The sequence below is a fragment of the Prionailurus viverrinus genome, chromosome E2, assembly GCF_022837055.1.
Source record: "Prionailurus viverrinus isolate Anna chromosome E2, UM_Priviv_1.0, whole genome shotgun sequence".
Taxonomy (NCBI): domain Eukaryota; kingdom Metazoa; phylum Chordata; class Mammalia; order Carnivora; family Felidae; genus Prionailurus; species Prionailurus viverrinus.
The window spans coordinates 3,194,652-3,206,610 of NC_062575.1; the positions used below are offsets into that span (position 1 = coordinate 3,194,652).

At 50.1% G+C, this 11,959-nt stretch overlaps 1 long non-coding RNA gene across 2 annotated transcripts; it reads right to left on the reverse strand.

Moving 5' to 3' along the window:
* Positions 1-6,043: 6,043 nt before the first annotated feature.
* Positions 6,044-10,318, reverse strand: LOC125153754 (uncharacterized). 2 transcript variants are annotated; one of them, XR_007147555.1, is made up of 4 exons: positions 10,162-10,318; positions 8,011-8,148; positions 6,827-7,340; positions 6,044-6,498 (listed from the first exon to the last, which is right to left on the reverse strand). It is a non-coding gene; the product is annotated as an uncharacterized LOC125153754 (long non-coding RNA). The 2 variants fall into 2 exon arrangements; XR_007147554.1 differs by having other exon boundaries at positions 6,827-8,148.
* Between the last annotated feature and the right edge of the window lie 1,641 nt (positions 10,319-11,959).

The window sequence follows — 11,959 nt, forward strand, 5'->3', positions numbered from 1 at the left end:
TGAGATCATGACCTGAGCGGAAACCGAGAGTCAGACGTCTAACCGACTGAGCCACCCAGGCGCCCCCTCTTCGTGCGTTCCTTCAGCAAACATCTGGCAGACACAACGATGGGCCCCTGGGGGTGCTGGAGAGGAGAAAACCAGTGCCCCCACTATGAGGAGCTGGGATTCTAGATCTGCACCACCCAATAGAGTTTAGCCACCAGCCACACATGGCTGTGTCTATTTAGATTTAGAACAAGTAAATACATTTGAAATAAAACAGTTAAGAACGGATACAAGTTCAGTTCCTCAGTGTTCAGGAGCCCCGTGTGGCGGGCGGCTGGGTCTGCCCTGTTGGACAGCACAGATCTAGAACATTCTATCATTGCAAGAAGTTGTCTCGGGACAGAGCTGGTCCAGATAATAAACCGATCTGCTGTAGAGCACCAGATATCAGTAAGGGTTTCTGAGAAAACCACATGGCGCTGTGATGAGTGAGCATCTCACCCTCTGGTGAGATGACCTTTGACCTGAATGAAGAACCGGGTGGAGGGAACAGCAGGGACAAATGCTGTGAGGTGGGTTGGTGCTGCATGTTTGAGAAACCACAAGGAATTGGGGGTTGGGGGGGGGGGGAAGTGTCATTTTCTGCAAACTTTTTAATGTCCCCCCCCCCCCACACACACACATACCCATTTGTTTGGGTCTTAAGGAGTAGAGGGGGAAGGGTGTGTCCAAGCCAGTCTTCTTTAAACCCCTTCCCTTTCCTTCTGTTGACATCCTGCCTTCCTCCAGCACCTTCAGTGGCTCTCTCTTGCCGTTTGCAAACAATGACATCGACCACTTAGGCATCTTTATGCCTGTAAGGCCAGGAAAAGAGGGGTGAGATCATCCTGGTTTTCCAGGGCAACAAATGGAGGCTTTGGGAGGGAAGGTCATGCCCTGGTGTGATGGAAACACCAGGCAGGAGCAGGCAGGAGGGAGGGAAGCCAGAAGGACGGAGGTTGAGGGTCTAGGAAAGGAGATAACTGACTCAGAGCTGTGGAGAACTCCCCCCTTGTGAAAGATTTAACACATCTTGGCTGAGCCCTTGGAACAGTGCCTGGCACATAGTAGGCATTCAACAAAGGTCATCTGTTTGATTGTCACTGCACCACCCAGGCCTGGATGCTAGGAGCAGAGTGATGAGTGAGACCACCTGGGCACCAGCCTCATGGAACTGAAGACCAGCAGACGACATGGACACTAATGAAATATTGGCACAAATAAATTAGGGTTTCCAAATGAGACAGTTCTCCAACAAACTAGATCCTGCAACTAAGCCTCAGGTGTGAGCAGCTGGGGAGCTGGGGTGTGCGTTCATGACATCAAAGCTACTTCCCTCCCCAGGAACCTTCAGCGACTCCCTATTACCGCATCCAAACAGGGGCTACCATTTAGCGAGCACCTACAAGGGCCAGACACCTTTTCAGCCCAACCCCACTGATACAGCTCATTGACGGAGGGGGTTATATAGCCCACTTTACAGAAGAGGCAAACAGGATTAAAGTGAAGTCATTTGTCCTACTTTGGAAATCACCACCATGAATTGAGTCCTTTGTATTCAACGGGGTACTTTGTGGAAAAGGCTGAAAAACAGTGGTTGCCACCAGGGAGGGAAGTCATTGCTGTTGTTGCTTTGTTATTTTCCCAGGCTGGTATAGACACGATCTCAGGGAATCCTCACCACTCCATTGGGAATTAGGAAACATCCTTACCCTTTTCTAGGGGCAAAACAACATTCAGAGAGGGGAGTCCCTTGTCCAAAATCTCATAGCTAGGAAATAGCGGGCACGGAATTTGAACCCAGGCTGGACCAGCTCTACACCCTGAACACCCTTAACCAGGCCGACATAACCCTTAGGATCAGCGCCCAGGCACACGATTCCCTTCTTACATGCATCCCGGTGTCCAGGCCCCAAGGCATCATACCCCCACCCCTCCATGGGTTTACCTACCACCCTCCTCCTCTCCCCCCATCCCCACTTACTCTGCCTTGAAGATCTGCTGTATTGGAGAGAAACATTCCTAGAAGAAAATACAGAATTTAGGGTGAGAAAAGTTCCCTAAAGCTGAAGCCCAGGCCTCCCACTTTGCAGACGAGAAAACTGATATGTGGGACACGCACAGAAAATGATACAACACGCGCATGGTTACTATTCTTGGGGGGTGATACTACTGCTGTTCGTGAATCAAACCCTGCAGGCTACTCATTCCTTGCGCTGAGCAGTTTGCACACGTGACCTCAATCACGTGTGTTCATAATCATACAAACACATTTCTTGGGTATTTACCCTACGTCTCATTTAATCTTTAACACCATCAATAGGTACACACTTATGGGCTCCAATTTTTTTCTTTTTAATTTTTTAAATGTTTATTTTTGAGAGAGAGAGAGAGAGAGAGAGAGAGAGAGAGACAGAGGGCGAACAGGGGAGGGGCAGAGAGAGAGGGAGACAACAGAATCCGAAGCAGGTTCCAGGCTCTGAGCCATCAGCACAGAGCCCTACGCAGGGCTCAAACCCAGGAACTGAGAGATCATGACCTGAGCCGAAGCCAGACGCTCTCCAATTTTTTTTTTTCTTAAACAGCTTTACTGAGATATCTTCCCCCTCTCCCCCACCGCATAGAATTTGCTCATTTTAAGTGCACAACTCAATGACTTTTAGTACGTTTACAGGATTGTGCAACTATCACCAAAATCAAATGATAGAGCATATCCAGCATCCCCAAAAGATCTCCTGTGCCCGGTAACAGTCACTTCCCATCCCCACTCCCAGCCCCAGGCAACCACGAATCTACTTTATGTCTTAACAGGTTCGCCTTTCCTGGGCAGTTCCTATCAATGGATCATACAATAGGTGGCCTCCCATGTCTGGCTTCTTTCACTCAGCATACTCTCTTTACGGTTCGGCCACACTGCACATTTTACCAGTACTTCATTCTCTTTATGGCTGAGTAACGTCCCCTTGCAGGGCATATCGCATTGTGTTCGGCCATTCATCTGCTGATGGACACCCGGGTCGTGTCTGCTCTCCGCCTGTTACGAATCGTCCCACTGTGAACACATGGGATGACCCTTCCTGCGGACATGGGTTTTGTTCTCTTGGGCACACTCCCAGGAGCAGAATTGTTAGGCTGTGTGAAAAGCTCATGATACACTTTTTAAGAAACTGTCAGAACTGTTTCCCAAAGCAGCCACACCACTTACATCCCATCAGCGAGATATGAGGGTTCCCCATGGGGGCTCCATTATCCGGAGAAGGAAGCTCAGTGAACTGACACGCCCGGGGTCTGTTGGCTGGTAAGGAGTAGATCTGGGTACATCTCCAAGCATTGCAATGACAAAGCCTGTGCTCTTAGCCCTTACACAAAGATTCATTCTTACCCTGCTCATTTGTTCATTCATTCATTCATTCATCCTAAAACTCTTTTTTAAATATTTATTTATTTTGGGGGAAGAGAGAGAGGGCAGGGAGGGGCAGAGAGAGAGAGAGAGAGAGAGAGAGAGAGAATCTGAAGCAAACTCATGCTGTCAGCGCAGAGCCTGACGTGGGGATAGAACCCTTGAACGGAGGGATCATGACCTAAGCAAAGTCGGGTACTTAACCGACTGGGCCACCCAGGTGCCCCCATCTTAAAACTCTTGGCTCTGTGCAAAGTACCGGGGTCTAGGTGGGGAAAACATCAGACAAGGTTACGTTTTGGCAAGAAGCACAGATTGACCAATACACGTAGGTCACGGATTCAGCGGGTATTTACGGAGCCCCCACTCTGTGCTGGGCACTGTCCTAGGTGCTGATCACTCCCTGGTTAATGAAACCGACCCAAATCCCTTCCCACATGGGGCTTCCATGGTAGTGGCAGGAGACAGACACAAAGCCAAACAAAGAAGGTAAACTATACAAAACATCTTAGTGGGCACCTGGGTGGCTCAGTCGGTGAAGAATCCAACTATGGGTTTCAGCTCAGGTCATGATCTGGCAGCTCATGAGATCAAGCCCCACGTCAGGCTCTGTGCTGACTGTGCAGAACCTGCTTGGGATTCTCTTCCTCCCTCTCTAGGGCGCTCTCCCTCTCTCTCTCAAAATAAATACATAAACTTTTTTAAAATAAAAAAAAACCATCTTGGGGTGCCTGGGTGGCGCAGTCAGTTAAGCGTCCGACTTCAGCCAGGTCACGATCTCGCGGTCCGGGAGTTCGAGCCCCGCGTCGGGCTCTGGGCTGATGGCTCGGAGCCTGGAGCCTGTTTCCGATTCTGTGTCTCCCTCTCTCTCTGCTCCTCCCCCGTTCATGCTCTGTCTCTCTCTGTCCCAAAAATAAATAAAAAACGTTGAAAAAAAAATCTTAGAAGGGGACACATGCTGTGGAGCAAGGTGTGGGACGGGGGAGGCATTGGAGCAGGAACTGAAGGAGATGAGTCCCGGGGAGGGGCACAGCTGGTGCAAAGGCTCTAGGCAGGAAGGTGACTGATGTGTTCAGGGAGCACAGAGGCCACCAGGAAGGAGAGAGAAGGAGGGAGACAGGGGGAAGAAATCAGGGAGAATCGGGGGGTCCAGATCTGGTAGAGAAACCACGAAGAGTCTGATTTCTACTCCACGTGACATGGAAAGAGAGCCCTGGGGAGTGGGGATCATGTGGAGGCTGGCACAAGTTAATATTGGGAAAAAAAATAATTTTTTTAATGTTTATTTATTTTTGAGAGGGAGAGAGAGAGAGAGCATGAGAGGGGAGGGGCAGAGAGAGAGACACACACACACACCCACAAACACAGAATCCGAAGGAGGCTCCAGGCTCTGAGCTGTCAGCACTAGAGCCTGATGTGAGGCTTCAACTGGTGAACCGTGAGATCATGATCTGAGCTGAAGTTGGATGCTTAACTGACTGAGCCACTCAGGCGCCCTTAAAAAAAGAATTTTTTTTTTTAACTAAACTCTATGCCTATATAGAGCTCAAACTCAGGACCCTGTTATTAAGAGTCAGATGTTTCACCGACAGCCAGCCAGGTGCTCCAACATTTGAAAATCTTAAAACACATAGAAAATGGAAAAAATTGGGTGCTTGGGCGGCTCAGTCGGTGGAGAGTCTGATTTTTGATTTTGGCTCAGGTCATGATCCCAGGGTCATGGGATCAAGCCCTGTACCGGATTCTGTGCTGAGCACGGAGTCTGCTTAGGATTTTCTCTCCCTCTGCCCCTCTCCCCTGCTTGCTCACACTGTCTCTAAAATAAGTAAAATGAAAAAAAAAAGTGGAAAGAATTAGAAAGTAAATACATACACTAACCCAAGAGAGTCTACAATGAGCATTTTGCTCTATTTGCTTCGTGTCCTATCCATCTATCCTTTCATTTGTCCATCCAGCAATCTATCCAACATTCATCTTTTTAAAATTTAATACACTTTCCTTTGGTGAGCAGTTTTACGTTTCCAGAAAAATTGAGCGGAGATTACAGACAGATCCCATATATCTGCCTTAAAAAAAAATCATTTCAAAGCAATTTGCAAATATTAGTTCATATCACCCCCTAAACACTGTCGTGGGCATGCATATTGTAACAAGATATCAAATATTTGTTTAAGCTTCTTGTCCTTGGTAAAATTTAAATACAGTGAAATGCATTCATTTTCCGTGTTACCATTTGATAAATGTTGGGGAATACGTACCCCCTGAATGGCACAGACTCCTCTCCTGATTTAACAGATTCCCTCTGGCTTCTGTTTGGAGAATTAACTAGTGAAGAGGGGGGCAAAGGTTCTCTTAAGCCCACCTGGTTTGCGTTTTAAATAAGCTTTCCTTGGGGCACCTGGGTGGCTCAGTCGGTTAAGCTTCCGACTTCGGCTCAGGTCATGATCTCACGGCTCATGAGTTGGAGCCCCGCATCAGGCTCTGTGCTGACAGCTCGGAGCCTGGCGCCTGCTTCGGATTCTGTGTCTCCCTCTCTGTCTGCCCTTCCCCTGCTCATGTTCTGTCTCCCATCACTCTTTCTCAAAAAATAAATTAAAAAAACATTAAAAATAAATAAGAAGTTTTCGGTTCACAGAGAATTTGCAGTGATAGTACGGGGACTTCCCATGTGTCCCCGAGTCAGGGCCCCCTCGTGCTACCCTCTCCCGTTACCACAGCGCATCTCTCAAAACCCAGGAACCAAAGCCACTAGACTGCTGTCAACAAAACGCGAGGCGTTACTCAGATTTAGCTCATTTTCCCTTGATGCCCCTTTTCTGTTCCAGGACCCCACCCGGGGTACCGCCCGGCCTCTGTCATGCCTTCTCAAGTCTCCGCTGGTCTGTGATCATTTCCCAAACTTGCCTTGGGTTTTGAGGACTTTGACCGCTTTGGGGCGTCCTGGGGAGAAACCCGAAGCCAGCTGACAGCGAAGTGCTTTTCTGAGCACGTCCTCTCAGAGGGGGCGGTGTGGGGGGAGGGGGAGCACGTGGATCCACTTGACTGACCACGGATGGTGCCGCCCTGGTCACCTGGCAGACAGGGACGTGTGCTGATTGCCAGGTGTCTTCACTGTAAAGCGACCCCTCCCCCTTTCACTCCGCACAAGTCATGGAGCACAGCCCACATGGAGGGGAGGGGAGGGGAGGGGAAGGGGGGGAAGGGAGGGGAGGGGAGGGGAGGGAGAAGCATCCAGATACAGTTTTGAAGACTGTTCTGTCTCCTTCCCCTATTTATTTATTTATTTATTTACTTATTTGTATCCATATGCACTCAGGGACGTTTATGTTTACACTCCCATACAATGTTATTTATTTCATATAAATGTATATTATGGTCCCACACAACATTGACATCCACCTGTATCAATGCCATCGAGAGAGAATAAAGCAGGGCCGCCTGGAGGGGCTCAGTCGGTTGAGCTTCCGACCTCAGCTCAGGTCATGATCTCATGGCTCATGGGTTCGGGCCCTGCGTCGGGTTCCGTGCTGACGGCTCAGAGCCTGGAGCCTGCTTCCGATTCTGTGTCTCCCTCTCTTTCTTTCTCTCTCTCTCTCAAAAATAAATATTTAAAAGAGAGAGAGAGAAAGAATAAGGCGGTGCTGCTGGAGACGCAGGGGCTTCTGGCTCAAGCTGTGACTTTGGCTCGGTGGTCCTGGAGGGCTTCCGAGGAGGGGCACTTTAAGATGTGGTCCATAGGAGCCAGGGGACCCAGCACATGAGTCGGAGCGGGGACGCCCTCCCCTTGCAGAGGGGCTCTGAGGCTCCCAGGCTCCAAGCCGCCGACCCACAGGCATCCAGGACCGTGGAGGCTCTGCCTTCCTCCGGGCACCAAGCCCACGGTGGGCGGTTTCCACTGCCTGCTCCCGGCCTCCTGGGGGGCGGTTTGGAATTCAGCCCCAGAGGCCAAGTCCGGGCTCTTCCTGGGCCCCTTATCTCACCACGCCCAGCACTGTGCCTGGCACAGACCCGCACCACATACAAATTTGCTGCCACTCGCCCAGCTTCCCGAGCCCCGGCCGCCGTCCTTTGCCACCGCTGGGGCTGTGCCCAACTTGTGGCCTCCTCCCGACTCAGCTCTGTTGTCTCAAGGAGGTGGGGGGGGGGGCGGGGGGAAGAGAGGCGTTGCCGGCACCAGACGTGGAGCCAGGGAGAGAGAAGTGACCCACCCAAGGTCACCGGGAGGGGGGGGTGCCAGAGAGAGAAAGCGAGTCCTCCCAGACTTCTAGTATCAGAGTAACAATTGTAGCTACTATTTACTATCACGCCCATTCTCCAGTGCACTGGCTGCTCTTTTCCCCGGAACAGCTCTGCAGGCTCGCGGCACCTGCCAGCCTTCCCATCTCACGGCCTTGGATGGACACTTCTCTTTGCCTGGGATGGCTCCCTTGTCTTTCCCTTTATGCTTCCCCTAGGAGGCCCTCCCTACCTCCTCCCGTCTCCACCGATCCCTCGTTGTAGGGCAGAATTCTCAGATGGCTCCCAAGATTCCTGCTCTCCCCCCCCCCCCCCCCGGGGCACACACGCCTCCTCCCCAAGCTCACATAGGTGCTGCTGTGAAGGGGACACTGCACGTGGCGTTAAGATTCCAAATCAGACAACGTGAATGCACCTGGAGGGCGTTATGCCCCGTGAAATAAGTCAGGCAGAGCAAGACAGGTGATGGCACTCATACGTGGGACCTAAAAAAACGAAACAGAACAGAAACAGACTCATGAATACAGAGAAGAAACCGCTGGCTGCCAGGGGGCAGGGCGGCGGAGGGACGGGAGAAATAGATAAAAGGAATAAGAGGTACAAACAGATAAAAGTCACAAGGATGAACGGGGCACCTGGGTGGCTCAGTCAGTTAAGCGTCTGACTTCGGCTCAGGTCATGATCTCATGGTTCATGGGTTTGAGCCCTGCATCAGGGTGCAGAGCCCGCTTGGGGTTCTCTCCCTTCTCTGTGCCCCTCCCCCACTTGCTCTCTCTCTCCTTCAAAATAAATAAACTTAAAAAAGAAAAAAGCTAGGGAGATGATCTTTGGTGGGCCTGGCCTAATCAGCCGACCCCATAAAACGGATGGATAAAAGATTCAGAGCGTGAGGGGGAATTCAACAAGAGGGAGACGCTCCGTCCCTAGCTTTGAGGGAGGAGGGGACGCCTCCCCAGGGAATGCAAGCAGCCTCCGAGAACTGAGAGTGGATTCCGCCCAACAAGCAGCAAGGAAATGAGACTGTCACAGTTTTCCCTGAGCAGAGAACCTAGTCATTGGTGCGTCAGCTTCCTTTTTAAAAAAATTTTTTAAAAAGATTTATTTACTTCTGAGAGAGTCGGAGAGCGACCAGGTGAGGTGCAGAGAGAGAGGGAAACATAGAATTCAAAGTAGGCTCCAGGCTCTGAGCGGTCAGCACAGAGCCCAATGCAGGGCTCGAACCCACGAACCACAAGATCATGACCTGAGCCACCCAGGCACCCCCTGGTGCCTCGGCTTCTGACTCACAGGCGCTAGGAGCTGATGGGGAGGGGGTTGGTTCTTTGAAACTGCTACGTTTGTGGTCATTTGCTACACAGCAGAGCCAACAAATGTGATCTGTTTTGTTTCCTTGATGGTACTCACTGTCTAAAGTCGGTGGGTTTAATTGTTTAATTGTTTCAAATACGTCCATCTGGCTGTAGTAGTTTGCGGGGCCGCTGCAACAAAGCATTGCAAGCCAGGTGGCTTCAAACAACAGAAATGTATCCTCTCTCACAGTTGCAGAGGTTAGAAGTCCAAGAGGGAGCGCGGCTGCGCTCCCTCTGAAACCCGCAGGGAGATCCTTCCTCGCCTCTGCCTGGCTCCTGGTGGTTTGCCAGCCATCTGTGGCTTGTAGACTCATCACTTTTGTACCCCACCTGCAGCTCCACGTGCCGGTGGCCTCACATGACCGTCTTCCCACCGTGTTCTGGGGAGAAATCGTGGAGGAAACCGCCCGACTCCCTTATGACCTCCCCTTAATGAACTGCATCCTTGGTGATCCTATTTGCAAATGTGGTCACTTTCCGAGGTACTGGGGGCTCAACCACATGTTTTTGTTTTGTTTTGTTTTGTTTTGTTTTGTTTTGTTTTGTTTTGTTTTGGTGGGGGGCACAATTTGATCCCTTCTTCCCTGTCCGCATGTGCAGTCTACCAGCGTGCAGCTCTTGGCTGGGTATCACTGGCTTCCTAGACCCTAGGGTATCGCCTGGAGCAAAGCAGGCGCTTAAGTTTGTTGTTGTTCTTTGGTACATCATCTGACGAACTATTTCTCAGTGACTCTCTCCACATCTTTTGGGTGAGGATAAGGCCACCACCCTCACTGTTTTCTCCTCATTTACTAATTCGTTTGGTTTACAAATTGGCCACCCACCACCCCTCGCTAGAATGTAAAGGTGCCCGTGTGGCTCATCACTGGGTCCCCGGCACCCAGCACAGTGCCTGACACACAGTAGATACACAGCAAATAGCTGTTCGACAAATGACCTGAGGCTGTAACTCACCCCACCCCCACTTTGCAGAGGGGGAAACTGAGGCTTAGAAAGGGGACGTGAGTTGCTCAAGGTCACTGTCACTGCCAAACTGGCGGCAGACCTTACTGTCACTTGCCCCCTACCTCCCAATCACCTTCCACCAGTGATGCTTCCCGTTGGCTGAGCCTGAGCAGAAGCCCACCTGGTCCGGTCAGAAGGGCTCACCTGGACAGAGAGGAGACAGGTGGACGGAGGGGAGGTAGCCAGCACACGCGATCGCCTTCTGTGGGAGAATCTGTCAGGAACGATACACCCGCAGGAGGAGTCCTCAGGCGTGGGGCTCCCACGTTCACTCAGGTCTTTCACCCCACTGGCCGGAAGGGCGAGCTACACGCCCAGCAGCAGAGCCCGGGGGTGGGGGGGGCCTGTTTCCCCACATCCTCAACCACTTCCTGTTTTCTGCCTGCTGAGTGGGATCTCCCCTCAGTGATGGGCCATCGGGGCAACAGCGGGAGCCGCCCACCCTGGATGCAGACAATCAGGGCGCGTCGGATATAAAACCACGGATAAAACTGGGGCGCCTGGGTGGCTCAGTCCGTTAAACGTCCGACTTCAGCTCAAGTCACCATCTCACAGTTTGTGAATTCAAGCCCCATGTTGGGCTCTGTGCTGACAGCTCAGAGCCTAGAGCCTGCTTCGGATTCCTTGTCTCCTTCTCTTTCTGCCCCTCCCCCACTCACACTCTGTCTCTCTCTCTCTCTCTCTCAAAAATAAATAAACATTAAAAAATTTTTTTAAAAAACAAGAATAAAACCAAACTAAACATTGGGTCCATGTTTCACTTATGTCATGCCCCAGCAATGGTAAACAGTGTCCGGGATAGAGACCTCTCTGCGCAAAACATCTTTTATCGGTCTAAGTTCTGAACCTTTGCTGCTGATGTTACCATGGAGTTTTAGATATGATATATATTAAATATATACGTACATGTATATAGACACAGAATACATATAGAAATATATATATACTACGTGTATATATTCATAGATATAATTAGCATGTTTTATTTTTTTTAATGTTTATTTATTTTTAAGCGAGAAAGAGAGACAGAGCTTGGGCAAGGGAGGGGCAGAGAGAGAGAGAGACACAGAACTCAAAGCAGGCTCCAGGCTCTGAATCGTCAGCACAGAGCGCGATGTGGGGCTTGAACTCACAAACCGTGAGATCATGACCTGAGCCGAAGTCAGAAGCTCAACCGACTGAGCCACCCAGGCGCCCTGCACGTTTTATTTTTTTATTCCCTATCCTTTAATAAAGCGCTGTATTGCATGTGGAAGTTAATTCAGAGAATTCCAGTTTACAGCTGGCATCGATGCATGCAGACTCCACTACATGTGTTCATTTTGATAGTAAGTTCCTGAGGACCGGATAGTCCAAGGTCACTTCAGATGCAGTCCGCATCTGTGCAGCTATGTGGTCCTGCTATATTTAAAATGGCAGTCTGGGGGCGCTGGCGGGGGTGGGGGGGCTCAGTTGGTTAAGTGTCCAACTCTTGGTTTCGGCTCGGGATACCCTCTCTCTCTCTCTCAAAATAGATAAACAAACAAACAAACAAAACAATAATAAAGGCAAAGAACTAAAACCTGAATAACCAGGGATCTGACCTTCTCTGTCACCCTTGCATCTGGTATCTGCATATCCAGTTCCAAACCGAGAGGCAGAGCGCTGGCTGTGTGATGTAATATTTTTTATTGAAGTGTACCTTTGAGCTCATACCCTGACATAACGTGCTCGGCTTGAACCGACATCTCTAAAACTGCAACGTGTCCTTCTTTTCCATGTCTGATTGTTTTCAACTGAAAAAAATATAGGTAGCAAGAAAAAAAAAATGACAAATGATGGTTCCTAAAAACAGTTGTGTTGTATTTTTTTTTTATTTAAAAAAAAATTTTTTTTCAACGTTTATTTATTTTTGGGACAGAGAGAGACAGAGCATGAACGGGGGAGGGGCAGAGAGAGAGGG